Genomic DNA, 24,517 nt, shown 5'->3' with positions numbered 1-24,517 from the left:
CCTTCTCTCACAGAGTCCAGAAGACTCTTCTATACATCTGTGTCTCTTTTCCTGTCTTTCACATAAGGTTATCATCACCATCTTTCTGAATTCCATATGTGTGTGTGTGTGTGTGTGTGTGTGTGTGTGTTATTGGTGTTTTTCTTTCTGGCTTACATCACTCTGTTTAATAGGGTCCAGTTTCATCCACCTCGCTAAAACTGGTTCAAATGCATTCTTTTGAATGGCTTAGTAATATTCCATTGTGTATATGTACCACGGCTTTCTTATCCATTCATCTGCTGATGTACATCTGGGTTGCTTCCGTGTCCTGGCTATGATAAACAGTGCTAGGGTGAACACTGGGGTACACGTGTCTCTTTCAATTCTGGATTCCTCAGGGTTCACGCCCAGCAGTAGGACTGCTGAATCATATGGCAGTTCCATTTTGAGGTTTTTAAGGCATCTCCACACTGTTCTCCATAGTAGCTCTAATAGTTTGCATTTCCATCAACAGTGTAAGAGGGTTCCCTTTTCTCCACACCCTCTCCAGGATTTATTGTTTGTAGACGTTTGGATAGCAGCCATTCTGACTGGTGTGAGATGGTACCTCATTATGGTTTTGCTTTACATTTCTCTGATAATGAGTGATGTTAATCATCTTTTCAAGAGTTTGTTAGCCATCTGTATGTCTTCTTTGAAGAAATGTCTGTTTAGTTCTTTGGCCCATTTTTTGATTGGCTCGCTTATTTTTCTGGAATTGAGCTGCAGGCGTTACTTGTATAGTTTTGAGATTAATTCATTGTCAATTGCTTCATTTGCTATAATTTTGGCCCATTCTGAAGGCAGTCTTCTTCCCTTGCTTATAGTTTCCTTCACTGTGCAAAAGCTTTTAAGTTTATTTAGGTCCCATTTGTGGATTTTTGCTTTAATTTCCATTACTCTGGGAGGTGGGTCATAGAGGATCCTGCTGTGATTTCTGTCAGAAAGTGTTTTGCCTATGTTTTCCTCTAGGAGTTTTATACTTTGTGGTCTTACATTTGGATCTTTAATCCATTTTGAATTTATTTTTGTGTGCGGTGTTAGAAAGTGTTCTAGTTTCACTCTTTTACAAGTGGTTGACCAGTTTTCCCAGCACAACTTGTTAAAGAGATTGTCTTGTCTTCGTTGTATATTCTTGACTCCTCTATCAAAGATGAAGTGTCCATAGGTGCGTGGCTTGACCTCTGGGCTTGCTATTTTGATCCATTTATCTATATTTCCGTCTTTGTGCTAGAACCACGCTGTCTTGATGACTGTAGCTTTGTAGTATAGCCTGAAATCAGGCAGGGTGATTCCTCCAGATCCATTCTTCTTTCTCAAGATTGCTTTGGCTATTCGAGGTTTTTTGTAATCCCATACAAATTGTGGAATTATTTCTTCTAGTTCCCTGAAGAATACCATTGGTAGCTTGATAGGGATTGCATTGAATCTATAGTTTGCTTTGGGTAGGATACTCATTTTCAATATATTGATTCTTTCAATCCATGAACACGGTATATTTCTCCATCTATTTGTGTCCTGTTTGATTTCTTTCACCAGTGTTTTATAGTTTTATATATATATATATATTTATATAGATAGATAGATAGATAGATAGATCTTTTGTTTCTTTAGGTAGATATATTCCTCAGTATTTTATTGTTTTCATTGGAGTGGTGAATGGAATTCTTTCTTTAATTTTTCTTTCAGTATTCTCCTTGTTAGTGTTTAGGAATGCAAAGGATTTCTGTGTGTTCATTTTGTATCCTGCAACTTTACTATATTCATTGATTAGCTGTAGTAATTTTCTGGTGGAGTGTTTAGGATTTTCTCTGTAGAGGATCATGGCATCTGCAAACAGTGAGTGTTTTACTTCTACTTTTCCAATCTGGGTTCCTTTTATTTCTTTTTCTGCTCTGATCGCTGTGGCCAAACTCCCAAAACTATGTTGAATAGTAGTGGTGAGAGTGGGCACCATTGTACTGATCCTTACTTTAGGGGCATTGCTTTCAATTTTTCACCATTGGGGATAATGTTTGCTGTGGGTTTGTCGTGTATATCTTTTATTCTGTTGAGATTTGTTCCTCCAATGCCTGCTTTCTGGAGGGTTTTGATGATAAATGGATGTTGAATTTTGTCCAAGGGTTTCTCTGCATCTATTAAGATAATCACATGATTTTTATCTTTCAATTTGTTAATGTGGTGTATTATGTTGATTAGTTTGTGGATATTGAAGAATCCTTGCATCCCTGGGATAAAGCCCACTTGATCATGATGTATGATCATTTTAATATGTTGTTGGATTCTGCTTGCTAGAATTTTGTTAAGGGTTTTTGTGTCTATGTTCATCAGTGATATTGCCCTGTGGTTATATTTATTTATTTATTTATTTTCGTGGCATCTTTGTCTGGTTTTGGTATTAGGGTGATGGTGGCCTCATAGAATGAGTTTGGGAGTTTCCCTTCCTCTGCAATTTCCTGGAAGCATTTGAGTATGACAGGTATTATCTCTTCTCTCACTTTTTGGTAGAATCCAGCTGTGAAGCCGTCTGGTCCTGGGCTTCTGTTTCCTGGAAGATTACTGATTACACTTTCAATTTCCGTGCTTGTGATGGGTGTGTTAAGATTTTCTTTTTCTTCCTGGTTCAGTTTTCAGAAGTTGTACTTTTCTCAGAATTTGCCTACTTCTTGCAAGTTGTCCATTTTATTGGCATATAGTGGTTGATAGTAGTGTCTTAAAATCCTTTGTATTTCTGTGTTGTCTGTTGTGATCTCTCCATTTTCATTTCTAATTTTGTTGAATTGATTCTTCTCCCTTTGTTTCTTGATGAGTCCGGCTAATGGCTTGTCAATTTTATATATCTTCTCAAAGAACCATCTTTTAGCTTTGTTGATTTTTGCTCTGGTCTGTTTTGTTTCTTTTACATTTATTTCTGCTCTATTATATGATTTCTTTCCTTCTACTAACCCTGGGGTTCTTCAATTCTTCCTTCTCTAGTTGCTTTAGGTGTAGAGTTAGGTTATTTATTTGACTTGGTTCTTCTTTCTTGAGGGAAGCCACTTTTGCTATGAACCTTCGCCTTTGCACTCATTCTATAGCGTCCCATAGGTTTTGGGTTGTTGTGTTTTCATTTTCATTCGTTTCTATGCATGTTTTGATATCTTTTTGGATTTCCTCTGTGACTTGTTGGTTATTTAGCAGCGTGGTATTCAGCCTTCATATGTTTGAATTTTAAATAGTGTTCTCTTGCAGTTGACATCTAGTCTCACTGCACTGTGGTCAGAAAATATGCTTGGAATGATTGCAAGGTTTTTTGAATCTACCAAGGTTGCACTTATGGCCGAGGATGTGATCAGTCCTGGAGAGGTTTCCATATGTACTTGAGAAAAAGGTGAAACCCATTGTTTTGTGGTGAAATGTCATATCGATATCAATTATGTCTAACCGGTCCATTGTATCATTTAAAGTTTGTATTTCCTTGTTAATTTTCTGTTGACTTGATCTATCCATAGATGTGAGTGGGGTAGTAAAGTCTTCCACTATGACTGTGTTATCATTAGTTTCCCCTTTCCTGCTTGTTAGCCTTTGCCTTACATATTGTGGTTCTCCTATGTTGGGTGCATGTGAATTTATAATCATTATATCTTCTTCTCGGATTGATGTTTTGATCATTATGTAGTGTCCTTCTTTGTCTCTTTTCACAGGCTTTATTTTAAAGTCTATTTTGTCTGATATGTGTATTGCTACTCCTGCTTTCTTCTGGTCTCAATTTGCTTGGAATACCTTTTTTCCAGCCCTTCACTTTCAGTCTGTATGTGCCCCTTGTTTGGAGGTGGGTCTGTTGTAGACAACATAAACAGTGGTCTTGTTTGTGTGTCCATTCAGCTAGTCTTTGTCTTTCGTTTGGGGCATTCGACCCATTTGCATTTAAGGTAACTATTGATAAGAATGATCCTGTTGCCATTTGCTTTGCTGTTTTGGGTTCGAGTTTATACAACCTTTCTGTGTTTCCTGCCTAGAGAAGATCCTTTAGCATTTGTTGAAGAATGAAAAGAAGAGTTGGGAATAAAAATGTCTCTACAGTATCTTCTATAGTCCGAGGTTATAAGAAGAAGCATGTTAAAGCAAGGGGTAATGTGGATGATCACAACTCTGACTTTCATCCTGAAACTTGAGGACAGAGTGTATTTCCAGCCTGCACAAGTTGAAGTGTGCCATTCATACGAAAGCCTTCTACCATCCAGATAGCTGCTGAAACAAGTGCCCTAACTTGAAATGATTTCTCTTCTCCATCATGAATATCAGTGAGACCACAGGAGCATACTGTGATACATCAATTTGCAGCTGCTTTAGTTGTTGTTGTTGTTTTAATTGAAGAGTAATTGCTTTACAGCATTTTGCTGTATTCTGTCAGAATTCAAAATAAATCAACCAGAGTCACATATATCCCCTCCCTTTGGGAATAACCTCCCATCTCCCTCCCCATCCCACAATCTAGGTTGAGCATTTGTCATGGGATTTCACATAGCAGCTGTGCTAAATCAAATGGCTCCAGTGAAAATTTTGCAGCTATGTCTACTTCTGTTTCTCCATACCACAACTTATGTCCATTACAGAACAGTTAGTTTGGGCTGAGGGTGGAGCCTTCTACCTTTCCAGATTGGTATGGTAATATGTCAGCCCATGACCGTCCTTTTCCTAAACTACAACAGTCAGGCAATTTAGTTTTCCCAGTGTCAAAGATCCCTGATACATCTGCTGCTTCTCTTTCAAGATCCACTCATCAATCATCTTCATTATTTGAAAACGGTCCTAATACAACTGATCTACCAAATAGGTGTCAGATTACGGAGGATATCAAAGTGTAAAATTAATGTTGGGAGATGTCAACAAATTCCTACAATTCTCTTATTTGAAGAATAAAGGTACAAATTCATCTTCATTGGGCCAATTTTTATTTTGAAATAATTAAGAGTAAAATGAGTCTTTATTTCCGTGCCTGACTATTTTACTCTGCATAATATAAACACTTCTGTGCATGGTCATAAAATAAACACTACACTTGCTTTCACTGAAACCCACAGTCAGTTGATTGACTTTATTGCATAGAAGCGAGCAGACCCATGTTTGGTTTGGTAACAGTCCTGAATGTTAAGAATATGTGTCTAGAAGGGTGATCAATCACTTTTATTTCAGGAACCAAGTAGACTTATTGATGTGATTTTTCTGTGTAAAAATTCTTTAGGAATGACATTTTGCAGGTTTCCTGTTTTTGGTTACTATTTATGCAAGCAGCCTTTATTTTAAGTTGATGTAGAAGTAAACACTGGTTGAACATTGGCCTTCAATTGCTAGAAGATCAGTGACTTTGTGATGTCACAGCTTTTTGACTTTGAGAACCATGCTGATGGCCTAGAGAGTTTATCTCTGTACGCCAGCCAAGCAGCATTTGAAGTTGGCGTGTGTAAAGTCAGACAAATGAGAAAAGTATCTGGAGAAAGATTTCTCTGAGATGGCACATATTCCTTCAGAAATTCAAGATGTGCCTCGTAAAGATGTATCAAGTGGTTCCAAAACCTCCATTAGATCTTCTTCGTGTGATTACACACTTACTGGGGACTCAGTTTTGAGATCTATGATTGAAGAATATGCTTTTCAGGCTTTGTCTGAGGGATTTAGGATAAAAAGGCCACGCTACACGTTTTCTGTCTCTAAAACAAATGAGTTGAATGATTTTCTTTCACTCAATTTTGCTCAAAAACTCTGGACTATAGTTGAAAGTGATCAGTTTGAATCTGTTTGGTGGGATGAGAGTGGCACTTCTATAGTGATCAATGAAGAACTCTTCAAGAAAGGAGTCTTGGAAAGAAAGGCCCCTTTCAGAATATTTGAAACTGATAGTATGAAAAGTTTAGTTCGTCAGCTTAACCTTTATGGGTTTAGTAAAAAGCGACAAACTTTTCAAAGATCTGCTTCACTACCTGACTTTCTGGAAGAAGAAAACAATGTCTCTGTTTTGAGCAAGGTAAGCCAAAATTTCCACTTACTGTCAATATATAAGTTTAAGTCATGTGACTTAGAAAGCATGTTCACATATGTAGCTAAAACCGAATTTAAATTTGAGATAGCAGATTGTTGAACACGTTTTATTTTTTGAAGTTGAGAACAGCTGGAGGTTAAAATATTTGATATTTAATATACTCTCCTAGCAAGTTGAAATCGGATACATGTCCTCAAGGTACCTTAAGTGGTATTTACTGTATATATACAACATATTTTTTAGTTGAGGAGTATAGTTGTTTCTAACATGTAAGGTGTTAAAACTACTAATGGAGGGGTTTTCTTTGATTCTATTTAATTGGCATCATTAAAGGAATATATTTTTATACTTTAACTTTGCTTGTCAGTTTTACCCTGGTTTATAAAAAACTAAATAAATGTATCCTTTGAATTTAGTTACAGATCTACCATAATCCAAATTTCAAAAGAGGTTATCCCGAACTTTTAGGAAGAATGAAAAGAAGAGTTGTATTCCCAGTTTTTTAAGGAATCTCCACACTGTTCTCCATAGTGGCTGTACTAGTTTGCATTCCCACCAACAGTGCAAGAGGGTTCCCTTTTCTCCACACCCTCTCCAGCATTTATTGCTTGTAGACTTTTGGATAGCAGCCATTCTGATTGGTGTGAAATGATACCTCATTGTGGTTTTGATTTGCATTTCTCTAATAATGAGTGATGTTGAGCATCTTTTCATGTGTTTGTTAGCCATCTGTATGTCTTCTTTGGAGAAATGTCTGTTTAGTTCTTTGGCCCATTTTTTGATTGTGGGAATGCAAACTAGTACAGCCACTATGGAGAACAGTGTGGAGATTCCTTAAAAAACTGGGAATACAACTGCCATATGACCCAGCAATCCCACTGCTGGGCATATACACCGAGGAAACCAGAATTGAAAGAGACGCGTGTACCCCAATGTTCATCGCAGCACTGTTTACAATAGCCAGGACATGGAAGCAACCTAGATGTCCATCAGCAGACGAATGGATAAGGAAGCTGTGGTACATATACACAATGGAATATTACTCAGCCATTAAAAAAAATACATTTGAATCGGTTCTACTGAGATGGATGAAACTGGAGCCCATTATACAGAGTGAAGTAAGCCAGAAAGAAAAACACCAATACAGTATACTAATGCATATATATGGAATTTGAAAGATGGTAACGATAACCCTATATGTGAGACAGAATAAGAGACACAGATGCATGGAACAATTTTATGGACTCTGAGGGAGAAGGTGAGGGTGGGACGTTCTGGGAGAATAGCATTGAAACATGTATATTATCATATCCATGTTTGATGCATGTGACAAGGGCTCAGGGCCGGGGCAATGGGATGATCCAGAAGGATGGGATGGGGAGGGAGGTGGGTGGGGGGTCCAGGAAGGGGAACACATGTAAACCCATGGCTGATTCATGTCAATGTATGGCAAAAACTATTACAATATTGTAAAGTAATTAGCCCCCAACTAAAATAAATAAATTTATATAAAAAAAAAAGAAGAGTTGGGATTAGCAATGTGTTTCCGAAATCTTCATTAGTTCCCGATTACAAGAAGAAGCATGCTAAAGCAAGGGTCAACATATATGATCGTAACTCTGGTTTTCATGCTGAAACTAGTGGAGAGAGTCTATTTTCAGCTTCCACCAGTTTAAGTGTGCCTTTCCCACAAAAGACTTATACCAGCCAGATAGTCCCTAAAACAAGCGCCCTATCTCCGTGTGACTTTCCTTCCCCATCAATGTCAGTGAGACAAACAGAGCAGAATGTGGTAGATCAACCTGCTGTTGTAAACCAATTGAGCATTTTTAATTGGCACTCCCATAGCACTTTACTCAAGTAAATGGCCACGTTGAGAACTTTGCTACTACCGCTACATCTAGTTCTCAGAACCACATCGTATCTCCATTATGCAGCAGTTCTTTTGGGCTGATGGTGGAGCCTTCTACATTTCCAGACAGGTATAGCGATATGTCAGCCCATGACAGTCCTCTTCCTAACCAGCAACAGAGAGGCAACTCAAGGTCCCCAGTGCCAACGATCGCTTTTACACCCACCTCCTCTCTTTCAAGTCAATTCATCCACGATATTCCTTATGTGAAAACCATGCTAATTAAAACTGACCTACCAAATAAGTATCAGCTTATGGAACCAAATGGAGATTAAAATTTACGTTGGGAGATGTCAACAAATACCTACAATTCTTGTATTTGAACAATAAAATTACACGTTCATCTTCACAGTTTTGTTTTCTATTTTGAAACAATGAAGAGTAAATTAAGGCTTTATTTCAATGTCTGGCTATTTTTCTGCACTCTTTTATAAACTCTTCAGTTCAAGAAAACCTCCGTTAGGCATCCTAGGTAAATGGCACCTAATCTATTGTTTCTAAGCAAGAAAATGAGAACAAAGGGAAAAGAGGTAATGGATGTAAAGTGATTTGGGAAATCAACCCTGCTGAAATGAATGGGTGTCTAAATGAGGATGGTACGGGTGAAGGAAGACATACAAATAAAATCAAAAAAAAGCACATCTACACAGTACGTACCTTAGTGCATTCACAGTTACATGATATTCTATTAGGTATCGGTAGAGTCTTAAGATAGAGAAGGAAATGGCGCCCCGCTCCAGTATTCTTGCCTGGAGAATTCCGTGGAAAGAGGCTCCTGGTGGGCTGCTGTCCATAGGGTCGCACAGAGTTGGACACAACTGAAGTGACTTAGCAGCAGCAGAGTCTTAAGACATTAGACAGGAGATTGTCTTCATTATAGAAATTCATTTCATATTGGAAAATATAGATATTGTAGCATGTCCAAAGTTAGGATAACCATTATACCATCACTGGGATACCAAAGATTACAGGACATAATCAGTGACTGGACCATGGCCAGCACAAGATAGGTATTTTACAAGTGGTACTGTATAGGGTCATTTTAGCTCTGCTCTCCTTAAGGCGTACCTTTATTTCCTGCCACCATGATTCCACCCTATATTTCCTAATGCATATTTAGATTTTGCTTATCTGTTCCCTCAGAGACAAAACAAATCCCTGTGGTGATTGCAGCACCTCAGGATGGTTAACAAGTTCTTTGAAGACATGATATTTGTTTTCCATAGTAGTTTCAGTATCATCCTCTTACACCGTGCTTCTGGAGCTACAATCACACACACTGCTTTCAGACGTGCTAAGCCCCTTCTCCTCAAAACTTTGCCTCAACTCTTTCTTGGGGTTGGAAGGGACCTCTGTTCACCCTCCTACCAAGGTGAGCAGAGATATCAGGTCTTCAATGTGTTTTGGGTCTACCCTCTTTTCTTTACGTATCTTTCACATCAGCTAAAATGTGTACTTACTGAATTATCAACAAAGAAACATAATCACGAATCAAATGCTATATACATTACTCAACAACATCCTATAACCTGCACTATTATCATAATTGACCTTTCCTACTTACTGAGAATCTTTTCCCGGTTGATAAATATATATCTTATATGTTCATGAATGTCAAATGTGGGAATTCAAATTATAAAATGATTGCTGCTCTCATGAAGTTTACAGTCTATAAGAACCCATACTAGTCATGTTGTTTCAGGCCCCAGTTCCCTAAAATTCAGTAGTAGTTACAGAGATATTTATGAAAAAACAAACAAACGAAAAAGAATCATTCATTTTAATTCTCTAGAAAAGTCATGGAGTAAGGAAAGATCAAAATCAATGGCTGATCCTTCATATAGTTCACAATGAAGTAAGATGAACAGAGTGTCTGACAGTTGGACTCCCCAGTCTGTCATGAACACTACCTAGAAATCTTGGCAATCTCCACTTTGTGGCCATTTCTTTAGACAGTGGTGGCCATATCAAGTCATGGCCCTGTTTTGGTATGGTAACCCATATAGGACAACACCAAGTTAAGTTCACCGTTCTCATGTTTGGGGCTAATGCAGAGTGAAAGCTGTGGACTATTTGTGTAGATCAGGGAGGTGTCCAAACAGCACACGCTTTTTCTTTCACTGAAAACTTTCATTAAACTCAGCGGAGAACACTATACTTTAGAGAGGTAAGCATTTTGCAGCGCTTGTAAGAGTTATTGAAATCGGTGCCCTAAGTTATTATTTCAAGCCCAAAGTCCAAAGGTCTGGTTTTCGATTTCAGGCATCTTACTATGGAGCCAAATTTGCATGCTTGGAGAAATAGCACCTTAAAAGCAATCATATCTTCTATTTCATTGCCGTGTACTGATTATTCCTTCTCACTCCCTTTGATCTTCTTTTCCTGTTCTGCTTTGAGTGGCAGGTCCTTCTCGAAAAGAATAGGACCAATTCCCTTGGTGCTCTGTGGTAACTTGGAAAAGACATGCATAAGGACATGCAATATATTATGTGGGAAAGCTACTGTTTTTGTTCCCTCCTGGAAACATATTATTAAATTGTACCTCAACTGTCCTACCACGGGAAGCCTGGTTACATGATACATTACTTTGGTGATCAGTTCCCATATGGCTTTAACATATCAGTACCTTTAATTCTCAAAAGCTTATAGAGAAGATATCTCAATACAGTAGGGAAATATTATACATGAGTTCAGTGTTCTTTCCTGTACTTATTTATTTTATAATTTGTGCCTAAAATAGTGAAAGTGAGAACAAAAATTTAAGTGAGTTAACTCAGTGAGTTAAACACAGAAGATTGAGACAAGAAGTAGAAGAAGTGATGGGAGAAGATCAGAGGATGAAATTGCATGCTTATAATGGAACAAGAAAATGTGTAACTGCAGGGCCTAAATAGCTCAATATGACTTCAGTATTGTTTCCCTACAAATTATTTTCATTTTAGCAAATCACAGAATAGTCTTACATGCAAAGTATTTTAAGATCCCATGGAATGCACAAGGAAAGCGTATCTTTTAAAACATTCTGATTTAAAATGTCTCTAGAGACATATCATTCAAGTAGAAAACAATTTCCAAAATTAAGCCTAGAGACAAGTATCAGAGGAACTCTAGGAAGTTCATAGGTGTCCTTCAGTGAGTCCTTGGGTTTTCTTTTCTTTTTGTAATTGTGTTTAAGCATGTAAGATCATGACTGTGCTTGTGTGTGTGTGTGCATCAGATTAAGAATGTGTTTGTGAGTGTATGTCTGGGCTCTCTTTTGGGCTTTTATGTTAGAAATTTCGGCTGAAGAAATAGTTCATTCAAAAATATAGCCAGGCACAAATTAAAATGCCCATTCAAAACTCTTCTTTCTCTTTTCAAAGTGCAAGACAAATGGATGCATCAAAGGTTGAAAGCATTTCAATAATAACCAAGCTACTCCGCCCAAACATAGTTAAAAACTATAGCACTCTCCCAATGAACCCAGCAAAAGATGAGTGGGACCTTAGGTATCTATTATGCCTGGCAATAACAAAACACCCACCCTCTAATACGGCAGTACTCAAGAAGGCCATGTAGAGGCCTGGAGTTTCAACCAGGCCTTCCTGTAATAGGATACGACCTTCCTATAGGAGGCTGCACACTCGCCAGTAATGAACACTCTTAGGCATCAAATGAAACTAAGGACAAAACCTGGAATTCTCTTCCCACATGGTGGAAGTCACCTTCCCCCTTCCCAAGTGGATGAGATAGACAGTTCAAATAAAAGGAATTTTTATAACATGGCTCACATTCTTCTCACATAATACCTGAAATGTCCAAGCCCCACCACACTGCTAAGCAGCTGACTAAACAGGTCTTCTGGTCTCAAATCTGTGTGACAATCATCACATAAGAATTTTATGAATATTTGAGATGCATTGATAGTGCGGATCTGTAAAGCCAAACGTCTTTGAGATCTGATTCAAATAGGAAAACTGTGTACTCCCTGTCTTCAGTTTTATGGGGATTTCACATGCATTCACACACGTCCACCATGCTCAACCTTCATCTGAAGACAAAAACTGTGACATTAAGAGAAGAAGAATGGTCTATTCACAGAGAAGGCCAGTGGTAAAGTCAAAATGGATCCAGTTTCCTGCCTACATCCCTGCTCAGTAGTGTAACCGCTTGTAAGCATTCCTAAGGGCAACTAGGATACACAAGTCAAAGATGCTTCTCCCAGGATTACAGAGTTGGATTGAGAAGCTATACGTTTGTTTACCTCTCATCCCATTCTTAAGATCACATACCATAACTGTTAACCCATCAGAAGATGGGCAGCTCTAGCACATATTTAGAGACAATGCCTGCTTCTGCCTAAGACCAAGGTTGTAGATCCAAGTGGCATATAGGGTAAGGTTTCCATCTCAGGATACCACATGACTCCCCAGGGATTCTCCTTCTCTGGAAAGCTCTCAAAAGATGATGTGAGAAGAATATTTTGAGGGAGGAAAACAAGGAAACCAACAAGAGTTGTGTTCTTTCTAATTGTCTTCAGTCTCACTTATCATCCCATGTATAATGACAAAGTCCCCCCGGCACTGCCAATACCAATTTTTTGATGTTCTTCAGCCACTCAGTCTTGTCTGACTCTTTGTGACTCCATGTACAGCAAGAACCCTGGGTTCCCCTGCCTTTCAAATCACCAGTTTACTCAAACTCATGACTTTTGAGTCAGTGATGCTTTGCAGCCATCTCACCCTCTGGCATTCCCTTCTCGTCCTTCCCTCAATCTTTCCCAGCATCAGTTTCTTCCCAGTGATTTCACTCTAGGCCCTAAGTGGTCAATATATTGGCTCTTCATGGTCAGCGTCAGAACTTCCGTGAATAGTCTGAGTTGAACTCCTTCATGCTTGACTAGTTTGAACTCCATACTCGCAACAGAACTCTCACACATCTTCTCCAGACCCACTACTGCAAAGCATCGGTATTTTGGCACTCAGTTCCTGTGGTCCTGCTCACTCCACCATACGTTACTCCTGAAAATCAACTTTGACCATTCGGATCTTTTTCAGTAATCACTCAGCTTATTAACATGGTGTCTAGATTGGTCGTAGCTTTTCATGCAAGTGGCAAGTGCCTTTTCGTTTCGTGGCTGAAGTCACTCCCCGCAGTGATATCAGAGGTCAAGAAAGTGAAACCTGTCACTGAGTCAATTGTATCCCATTGCTAGATCTCAAAATGTTTGGACCACATTCCATGATCTTATTTTTAGTGTTTGTTGGTTTGTGTTTAGATTGAGTTTTAATCCAGCTTTTCGTTTCACCTCATCAAAAGGCTCTTTAGTCCCTAGGGTTTTTCAGCCATTTGTGTGTTGTCATCTTATAACTAAGGTTGTTCACACTTCTCACAATAATTCTGTTTCCAGCTTCAAATTCTTTCAGCAAGTTATTGTCCATGATATACTCTGCACAGAAGTCAAATAAGCTGGGTGACAATATATAGCCTTGATGTATTTCCTTCCCTATTTTGTACCAGCCCGTTGTTCCTTCTCCAGTTCCAACTGTTGTTTCTTGACCTGCATGCACCTTTCCCAGGAAACAGGTATGGTGGTCTTACATTCTTATCTCTTTAAGAATTTTCCACAGTTTGTTGTGACCCACACAGTCTAAGGGCTTCCCCTGTGACTCAGATGGTAAAGTGTCTGCCTGCAATGGGGGAGGCCAAAGTTCGATCCCCGGGTCTGGAAGATCCCCTGGAGAAAGAAATGGTAGGCGACAGTCCATGGGGGTCGCAAAGAGTCAGACACAAATGAATGACCTCACTTTCACATGCAGTCTAAGCCATTAACAGAGACTATAAAGGAGATGTAAATGACTTTATGAAACATCCTTGCTTTTTCTATGATCCAGACTCCAATTAAGGTTTACCTATTAAGATTAAATGACTAACTACACCTGCCTGCTCTCTCTCTCTCCGTTTCAAGTTGTTGCTGCTGCAGCTGCTAAGTCGCTTCAGTCGTGTCCGACCCTGTGCGACCCCAGAGACGGCAGCGTACCGGGCTCCTCCGTCCCTGGTATTATGCAGGCAAGAACACTGGAGTGGGTTGCCATTTCCTTCTCCAATACATTTAAGTGAAAATTGAAAGTGAAGTCCTTCAGTTGTGTCCGACTCTTCACGACCCTATGGACTGAAGCCCAGCAGGCTCCTATGCCCATGGGATTTTCCAGGCAAGAGTACTGGAGTGGGATGCCATTGCCATCTCCATTTTTCAAGCTATCATCTACCAACTGTTACATTTCTGGGCACTTGCCATCTTCTTATGGGCTCTCCTGGTGGCTCAGTTGGCAAAGCAACTGCCTACAATCTGGAGACTTGGGTTCACTCCCTGGGTCGGGAAGATCTCCTGCAGAAGGAAATGGGAAACCACACCAGTGTGCTTGCCTGGAAAATTAGTATTAAATTATGCCCATGCCCATCTCTGACCTTTGACACCCACTTGAAACAGTTAAGTTTCCAGAGCGGAAATAAGGAATCTGTGCTCCGGGAAAATGTCAGGACAATTTGACAAACAGCTAGATATTTTCAGGAACGGACTTTTTGAGCCCAATACCTGTATCATCTTTTGTCTGGAAAAGAACTATGCTTCCTCAAACTGATGACAATTCCTCATTAGCAGAAATTTCAGGAAAAATAACTCCGCTTATCTGCATGTTCGAAGTCAAAGATGTACCAGTTATGTGTTTATGCATGAAAGTTCCCATTAAACGGATAAATTCACGTCAACTAAACTTTGTGCAGAAGCGAGGTGGCTGCAACGGCTCTGCGCAGAAGCATGGCCGAGAGGGCCTAGGCCGGGTCGGGGGGGGGGCGGCGGCCGAGACGGCCTAGGCCGGGCCGGGGCCGGTGGCCGAGAGGGCCTAGGACGGGCCAGGGGCCGGGGGCGGCGGCCAAGAGGGCCTAGGCCGGGCCGGGGACCGGGGGCGGCGTCCGAGAGGGGCTAGGCCAGGCCGGGGGCCGGGGGCGGCGGCCGACAGGGGCTAGGCCGGGCTGAGGTCCGGGGGCCGGGGCAGCGGCCGACAGGGTCTAGACCGGGCCGGCTGCCGGGGGCGGCGGCCGACAGGGCCTAGGTCAGGACGGGGCCGAGGGCCAGGATCGTCGGCGGACAGGGCCTAGGCCCCCGGGCGAGGGAGGGTGATGGTGGCCGACAGGTCCTAGTCTGGACCTGGGGCTGGGGCCGGTGACGGCGGCGGCGGCGATAGGAATTACCCAAGACCCAAGGTAAGAGAAACCCAAGTAAGATGGTAAGTGTTGCGAGAGGGCATCAGAGGGCAGACACACTAAAACTAAAATTACAGAAAACTAGCTAATCTGATCACACGGACCACAACCTTGTTTATCTCAGTGAAACTAAGCCATGCCGTGTGGGGCCACCCAAGACGGATGGGTCATGGTGGAGAGGTCTGACAGATTGTGGTCCACTGGAGAAGGGCATGGCAAACCACTTCAGTATTCTTGCCGTGAGAACCCCATGAACAGTATGAAAAGGCAAAAGGATAGGACACTGAAAGATGAACTCCCAAGGTCAGTAGGTGCCCAATATGCTAATGGAGATCAGTGGAGAAATAACTCCAGAAAGAATGATGGGATGGAGCCAAAGCAAAAACGATACCCAACTGTGGATGTAACAGGTGATAGACGCAAAGTCCGATGCTGTAAACAGCAATATTGCATCGGAACCTGGAATGTTAGGTCCATGAATCAAGGCAAAGTGGAAGTGGTCAAACAGGAGACGGCAAGAGTGAACGTCGACATTCTAGGAATCAGCGAACTAAGATGGACTGGAATGGGTGAATTTAACTCAGATGACCATTATATCTACTAATGTGGGCAAGAATCCCTTAGAAGAAATCCAGTAGCCATCACAGTCAACAAGAATCCAAAATGCAGTACTTGCATGCAATCTCAAAAACGACAGAATGATCTCTGTTCGTTTTCAAGGCAAACCATTCAATATCACGGTAATCCAAGTCTATGCTCCGACCAGTAACGCCAAAGAAGCTGAAGTTGAATGGTTCTATGAAGACCTACAAGACCTTCGAGAACTAACACCCAAAAAAGATATCCTTTTCATTATAGGGGACTGGAATGCAAAAGTAGGAAGTCAAGAAACACCTGGCGTAACAGGCAAGTTTGGCCTTGGAGTACAGAATGAAGCAGGGCAAAGGCTAAGAGAGTTTTGCCACGAGAATGCACTGGTAATAGCAAACACCCTATTCCAACAACACAAGAGAAGACTCTACACGTGGACACCACCAGATGGTCAACACCAAAATCAGATTGATTATATTCTTTGCAGCCAAAGATGGAGAAGCTCTATACAGTCAGCAAAAACAAGACCAGGAGCAGACTGTGGCTCAGATCATGAACTGCTTATTGCCGAATTCAGACTCAAAATGAAGAAAGTAGGGAAAACCACTAGACCATTCAGGTATGACCTAGATCAAATCCCTAATGTGTATACAGTGGAAGTGACAAATAGATTCAAGGGACTAGACCTGATAGACAGAGTGCCTGATGAACTATGGACAGAGGTTCGTGACATTGTACAGGAGACAGGGATCAAGAAAATCCCCATGGAAAAGAAATGCAAAAAAGCAAAATGGCTGTCTGAGATGGCCTTACAGATAGCTGGGAGGAGAAGAGAAGTGAAAAGCAAAGGAGAAAAGGAAAGATATTCCCATCTCAATGCAGAGTTCCAAAGAATAGTAAGGAGGGATAAGAAAGCCTTCCTTAGTGATCAGTGCAAAGAAATAGAGGAAAACAACAGATTGGGAAAGACTAGAGATCTCTTCAAGAAAATTAGAGATACCAAAGGAACATTTCCTGCAAAGATAGTCCCGATAAAGGACAAAAATGGTATGGACCTGACAGAAGCAGAAGATACTAAGAAGAGGTGGCAAGAATACACAGAAGAACTGTACGAAAAAGATCTTCACGACCCATATAATCACGATGCTCTGATTACTCACCTAGAGCCAGACATCCTGGAATGTGAAGTCAAGTGGGCCTTAGAAAGCATCACTATGAACAAAGCTAGTGGAGGTGATGGAATTCCAGTTGAGCTATTTCAAATCCTCAAAGGTGATGCTGTGAAAGTTCTGAACTCGATATGCCAGCAAATTTGGAAAACTCAGCAGTGGCCACAGGACTGGAAAAGGTCAGTTTTCATTCCAATCCCAAAGAAAGGTAATGCCAAAGAATGCTCAAACTACAGCACAATTGTACTCATCTCACATGCTAGCAAAGTAATGCTCAAAATTCTCCAAGGCAGGCTTCAGCAAAACGTGAACCGTGAACTTCCAGATGTTCAAGCTGCTTTTAGAAAAGGCAGAGGAACCAGGGATCAAATTGCCAATATCCACTGGATCATCGAAAAAGCAAGAGTTCCAGAAAAAAAAAACCATCTATTTCTGCTTTATTGACTATGCTAAAGCCTTTGACTGTGTGGATCACAATAAACTGTGGAAAATTCTGAGAGAGATGGGAATACCAGACCATCTGACCTGTCTCTTGAGAAACGTGTGTGCAGGTCAGGAAGCAACAGTTAGAACTGGACATGGAACAAGGGACTGGTTCCAAAGAGGAAAAGGAGTCCGTCAAGGCTGTATATTGTCACCCTGCTTATTTAACTTATATGCAGAGTACATCATGAAAAACGCTGGGCTGGAAGAAACACAAGCTGGAATCAAGATTGCCAGGAGAAATATCAATAACCTCAGATATGCAGATGACACCACCCTTATGGAGGAGAGTGAAGAAGAACTAAAGAGCCTCTTGATGAAGGTGAAGGAGGAGAGTGAAAATGTTTGCTTAAAGCTCAACGTTCAGAAAACTAAGATCATGGCATCTGGTCCCATCACTCCATGGGAAATACATGGGGAAACAGTGGAACAGCGTCAAACTTTATTTTTTTGGGCTCCAGAATCACTGCTGATGGTGATTGCAGCCATGAAATTAAAAGACGCTTACTCCTTGGAAGGAAGGTTATGGCCAACCTAGATAGCATATTTAAAAGCAGAGCCATTACTTTGCCAATGAAAGTCCATCTAGTCAAGGCTATGGTTTTTCCAGTGGTCATGTATGGATGTGAGTGTTGGACGGTGAAGAAAGCTGAACACCGCAGAACTGATGCTTTTGGACTGTGGTGTTGGAGAAGACTCTTGAGAGTCCCTTGGACTGCAAGGAGATCCAATCAATCCATCCTATAAGAGATCAATCCTGGGTGTTCTTTGGAAGGTCTGATGTTGAAGCTGAAACTCCAATACTTTGGCCACCTCACGCGAAGGGTTGACTCATTGGAAAAGATCATAATGCTGGATAGGATTTGGGGCGGGAGGAGAAGGGGATGACAGAGGATGAGATGGTTGGATGACATCACCGACTCAATGAACATTGGTTTGTTAGACTCTCGGAGGGAGGCCTGGTGCGCTGCATTTCATGGTGTCGCAGAGAGTCGGACACGTCTGAGTGGCTAAACTGAACTGAAGTGAAACTTTGTTGCTTTACTGGCATGCATAAATGAGTTACAGAGCTTGCCTAGAAAGAAAATCAGAAGTTCTGATTTGGCAGAAAATAAGAAGATGTTGAGGGCAACTCTCTTCATGGGTCATCACAAATAATACCTCTATAAAGGAAACAGTTCCCCTAGTGCATCCGATGAATATTACCAGAAGACCTTCCTCAACTATATGGGAACAAGACGTAACTGGGAAGAATGGAAGGAAGATGGGAGAAGGAGGATGAGAGGTTTAGGACCAAACCTGTGTCTTGCGGTGGGAGATGGAGAAGCAGGGGATAGATTGAGGATTCAGGTATGTCACCTCAGTAAACTTAAATTACTTTTGACTGAAAGGAAGCAAGGTGAAGAAGCTGATGAAATATAGTTTGTCTAGAGTGAGAATCAAACAGAGAATGTGTGGTGTGGTCTTACATGTCCAAAACTGCAATGCAGGTCAACCAGTGTTCATAGGGCCTGGAAGATGAAACATGGGGTTAGAAAGCCAACCTGGGAGTGAACTGCGTTTGACTGTGTAGAGATGGAGTGATGGATCTGGGATGTCAAAGTGTGTAGGAAGGAATGCTTTTTGAAAAATCACAAACTGACAGAGAAGCGGGACCTTAGGGTTCAGTCACACAGAGGAGGTAACACCATTGAATCCTTCCCCCCACCCCCACCCTTTCCCACAAGCTAAGACCTACTATCAGGCAATAGAAAACAACTAGCTAGAACTAACACTCATGCTTCTGCCACCACAGGCTAGAAACCGATCCCAGTAGGGCCATAAATTTTCTGCCTGTGGTTGCAGACTCTTTGTCTATGGCATACAAAAGGGGCAATAGATTTCCAATGAATGAAAATATTCAGGCTCTGGCAGCACTAAAAACAAATAGGAGTTATCCCAGATTAGAGTCTGACCTGTCCCTACTGAAGACCCAAGTTCATTTCTGCCCACGTTTGGGCAAGCTTTCTCAAGAGGTGGAGCTGTGCTGTGGCTCATGTTCAGGACCAGAACACTGAGAGCAGGGACCCTAATAACATTCATTATACTGACCATGTTTTGCTATGCTGTGTGGTTGGTTCACTCGTTTTATCACTTGTAGGCTTTGTCATTATTCTTGCTTATTTAGTGTTTTAAGATTGTTTACATCATATATTTATTTTTTTGTATGTATCTAACATGTACTTTGTTTTCCTCCTTTCTGTGCCTTTTGTTGATGTCGATCCTTGTCATGTTTGTTTTAATAGGTATATATTCCTATATTAACTGTGATTTTCTGTTGTTCTGTAGGAAAGCTCTTGTCATTTTTGTCAGATTTCTTTCTTTATTTTTTACCTGACACTCTGCTCTAGTGTTGTTTTATGTCTTGCAAGTTATTTTCTTAGTTGTATTATTGGTTCTGTGTTCTTCCCTATTGTGATTTTTGCTTGTGTTATTTTCTTTTCTTTTTTTTTATTATTTTTTTCTTTGATTTTGGTTTCTTACAATTTGTCTGACTTCCTTTGTTTCCTCTGTCTAATCTTTTACTATGTGATCTTGGTTCTCTGACCGGAAGTCGGGCCTGTTCTTGTAGAGTTTCAGCACCATATCGAAGACCATAGACTACCAGAGAATTTCTGGTTCCAGCGAATATTAATTGGTGAGAGTGTCTATGAAGGCTTCCATCAGAAACTAAGAACCAATTCCACTCAAAAGGCTATATTATCCAGAGCAGATGCCTCACACCACACCAAAAGCAAAACAGAAACACAAGCCATATCATCCACAGATGGACGGCCTAAAGTCAGACTAAACCCGTACATGCCTGCAAAAGATACCACCATGAGAAAGAGAAGTGTCAGCTGTGGAATATAGATGCCAGAGAATATAGTTGCCAGTCCCTCCCCCTCCAAGTACACAGAAACCACTGGACCAAACTTATCCACTCAGGGTGTATTTGGAAGCAAGAACTGCAACCCTGCAGCCTGGGGAGAAAAGACCATTAACATAGTAAGATAAACAAATGTGAAGAAAGTCAAGTACATTGCAGGCAAAGAAACAATATAAAAACACATGAGCCATAATTAAAGAGGAAATAGGAATTGTCACTGAAAAAGAATTGAGAGGAACAATAGTAAAGATGATCAAACGTCTCAGAAAATAATTGGAGATCATGCAAGAAACATTTAAGAGGGTCGTGGAACAACTAAACAACAACAACAAATGAATGATAGCACAATAACTGCCATAGGTGTACTGTAGGCTCACCCATGCCTTTGTACAGCAGAAGCCAGAACAACATTGGAAAATAATTATCTTCCAAATTAAAAATAAAGTATTAAAGAAAAACAGACTTTAAATAACACAACAGACCTGGCAATTCAATTGATACTTAAGTAGATTAATTCGAAACACCAGCAGAATGCAATTTCTTCTCAAGGGCAAATGAAATATGTCTGGATAAATCACATACTGGATCACAAATCAGGCCTTGGTAAATTGAAGTTAATCAAAAATTTATCAAGCAATTTTTTTTTTACCACAATATATGTTATGATTTATGGAGAAGGAAATGGCAACCCACTCCAGTATTCTTGCCTGGAGAATTCTGTGGACAGAGGAGCCTGGTGGGCTGCTGTCCATGGGGTCACACAGAGTCGGACACGACTGAAGTGACTTAGCATGCATTCATGTTATGATTTAAATGTCAGTCATGCTTATAGTTTCCTTTGTTGTGCAAAAGTTTTTAATTTTAATTAGATCCCATTTGTTTATTTTTGCTTTTATTTCCAATATTCTGGGAGGTGGGTCATGGAGGATCCTGCTGTGATTTATGTCAGAGAGTGTTTTGCCTATGTTTTCCTCTAGGAGTTTTATAGTTTCTGCTCTTACGTTTAGATCTTTAATCCATTTTGAGTTTATTTTTGTGTACGGTGTTAGAAAGTGTTCTAGTTTCATTCTTTTACAAGTGGTTGACCAGTTTTCCCAGCACCACTTGTTAAAGAGATTGTCTTTTCTCCATTGTATATTCTTGCCTCCTTTGTCGAAGATAAGGTGTCCATATGTGCGTGGGTTTATCTCCAGGCTTTCTATTTTGTTCCATTGATCTATATTTCTATCTTTGTGCCAGTACCATACTGTCTTGATGACGGTGGCTTTGTAGTAGAGCCTGAAGTCAGGCAAGTTGATTCCACCAGTTCCATTCTTCTTCCTCAAGATTGCTTTCAGAATCGGAGAAAATAATAGCAAATGAAGCAACAGACAAACAATTAATCTCAAAAATATACAAGCAACTTCTGCAGCTGAATTCCAGAAAAATAAACGACCCAATCAAAAAATGGGCCAAATAACTAAACAGACATTTCTCCAAAGAAGACATACAGATGGCTAACAAACACATGAAAAGATGCTCAACATCACTCATTATTAGAGAAATGCAAATCAAAACCACAATGAGGTATCATTTCACACCAGTTAGAATGGCTGCTATCCAAAAGTCTACAAGCAATAAATGCTGGAGAGGGTGTGGAGAAAAGGGAACCCTCTTACACTGTTGGTGGGAATGCAAACTAGTACAGCCACTATGGAGAACAGTGTGGAGATTCCTTTAAAAACTGGGAATAGAACTGCCATATGACCCGCAATCCCACTGCTGGGCATATACACCGAGGAAACCAGAATTGAAAGAGGCGCGTGTACCCCAATGTTCATCGCAGCACTGTTTACAATAGCCAGGACACGGAAGCAACCTAGATGTCCATCAGCAGACGAATGGATAAGGAAGCAGTGGTACATATACACAATGGAATATTACTCAGCCATTAAAAAAAAAATACACTTGAATCAGTTCTACTGAGATGGATGAAACTGGAGCCCATTATACAGAGTGAAGTAAGCCAGAAAGAAAAACGCCAATACAGTATACTAATGCATATATATGGAATTTGAAAGATGGTAATGATAACCCTATATGAGAGACAGAATAAGAGACACAGATGCATAGAACAATTTTATGGACTCTGAGGGAGAAGGTGAGGGTGGGACATTCTGGGAGAATAGCATTGAAACATGTATATTATCATATGTGAAACAGAACACCATTCCATTTTCGATGCATGAGACAAGGGCTCAGGGCCGGGGCAATGGGATGACCCAGAGGGATGGGATGGGGAGGGAGAAGGGTGGGGGGTCCAGGAAGGGGAACACATGTAAACCCACGGCTGATTCATGTCAATGTATGGCAAAAACTATTACAATACTGTAAAGTAATTAGCCCCCAACTAAAATAAAAAAAAATAAAAAAAACCCCAAATAAATGGTATTGTATCCTGTAAAAAAAAATAATAATAAATGTCAGTCATGGTGTGTGTGGGGGGGGACAAAACAAAAGCAAACAAACAAAAATATAAGTAACAAAGACAAAACAAACAAACAAAACAACCAAAAAAACACTTGAATACATTCAGTCTCATGAATATACCTCTTCATGGCCAAGAAATCCACAAAAAATCAGAGAGAAAATATATATATATTGATAGAAACGAATGACAATAAAAATGCAATTACATAAAACCTATGAAACAGGATAAAACACTAAAAGAGTAAAGATTACAATAAAGAAATGTCTCAAGTAATCAACCTAACGTTACAACTGAGGCAATTAGAGAAAGAAGAAAAAACACAAAACCCAAAATTGGCTTTCGGAAAAAAAAGTCACTGAAACTAGAACAGGAAAACAAAAGAAAAAATATAAACAATAGCAAAGATCAATAATACTAAAAGGGGGCTCTTGGGGAACATAAAGAAAATACATAAATCATGAGCCAGACTCATCAACAAAGAAAGGGAGAACACTCTAATCAATAAAGTTAGACATGAGAAAGGAGACATTATAACCGATACCACAGAAACATCAAAGGATCATAAGAGATTACAACAAACAAGTTTAAGCCAATAAAATGTAGAATCTGGAAGGCACAGACTAATTCTTAAGAACTCAACAAAGATGAAATATAAAATATGAACACAGCATTACAAGCTCTAATATTGAAACTGGTATAAAAATTTCTCCAGTTAACAAAATTCAAGGTCCAGATGGTGTCACAGGTTAGGTTTTTTTTTTTTCTGTTTTTTTTTTTATTTTATAAATTTATTATATATAGAAAACTATAAAACACTGATGAAAGAAATCAAAGAGAACACAAACAGATGGAGAAATATACTGTGTTCATGGATTGGAAGAATTAATATAGTGAAAATGAGTATACTACCCAAAGCAATCTATAGATTCAATGCAATCCCTATCAAGCTACCAATGGTATTTTTCACAGAACTAGAACAAATCATCTCACAATTTGTATGGAAATATAAGAAACCTCGAATAGCCAAAGCAATCTTGAGGAAGAAGAATGGAACTGGAGGAATCAACCTGCCTGACTTCAGGCTCTACTACAAAGCCACAGTCATCAAGACAGTATGGTACTGGCACAAAGATAGAAATATAGATCAATGGAACAGGTTAGTTTTATAAACCATTAAGAGAAATGCTAACACATACACTTCTAAAACTCTTCCAAAATACTACAGTGGTAGGAAAACGCACAAACTCATCCTACGAGTACAGCATCACCCTGATAGCAAACCCAGAGATAACACAGAAAAGGAAAATTATAGGCCACCATCACGTAGTTGAACATAGATGCAAACATCCTCAACAAAATACTCCCAAGAAGAATCCAACAGCACATTAAAAGTATCCAAGAGCTTAATTAATTGAGGTTTTCCGCAGATATGCAAACATCCTCCAGGATCTGTGTATCAGTCCATCAGATGCACCGTAACAAATTGAAGGATTAAAACCATGTGATCACCTCAATAGATGCTGAAAAAACTTGGAAGAAATTCAAAAATCATATGTGATAAAAAAAACTCTCCAGAAACTGAGCATAGCAAAAATTGCCTCAACATAATAAAGGCACACAAATCAAAACTACAATGAAATATCATCTCACACCATCCAGCATGGTGATCATTATAAAATCGACAACAGGGGACTTGGCTAGT

The 24,517-nt window shown here is 40.1% G+C and overlaps 1 pseudogene; it reads left to right on the top strand.

Annotated features, from left to right (window-relative positions):
- The first annotated feature begins 5,512 nt into the window (after positions 1-5,512).
- On the top strand, positions 5,513-11,344 carry LOC145537745 (heat shock transcription factor, Y-linked-like; annotated as a pseudogene).
- The last annotated feature ends 13,173 nt before the right edge of the window (positions 11,345-24,517 follow it).

This window comes from Giraffa tippelskirchi, chromosome Y (genome assembly GCF_054371585.1).
Source record: "Giraffa tippelskirchi isolate mGirTip1 chromosome Y, T2T-mGirTip1v1.2.pri, whole genome shotgun sequence".
Classification (NCBI taxonomy): domain Eukaryota; kingdom Metazoa; phylum Chordata; class Mammalia; order Artiodactyla; family Giraffidae; genus Giraffa; species Giraffa tippelskirchi.
The sequence above is the reverse complement of the archived record's forward strand: the minus strand, read 5'-3'. Positions and strand labels throughout refer to the sequence as shown.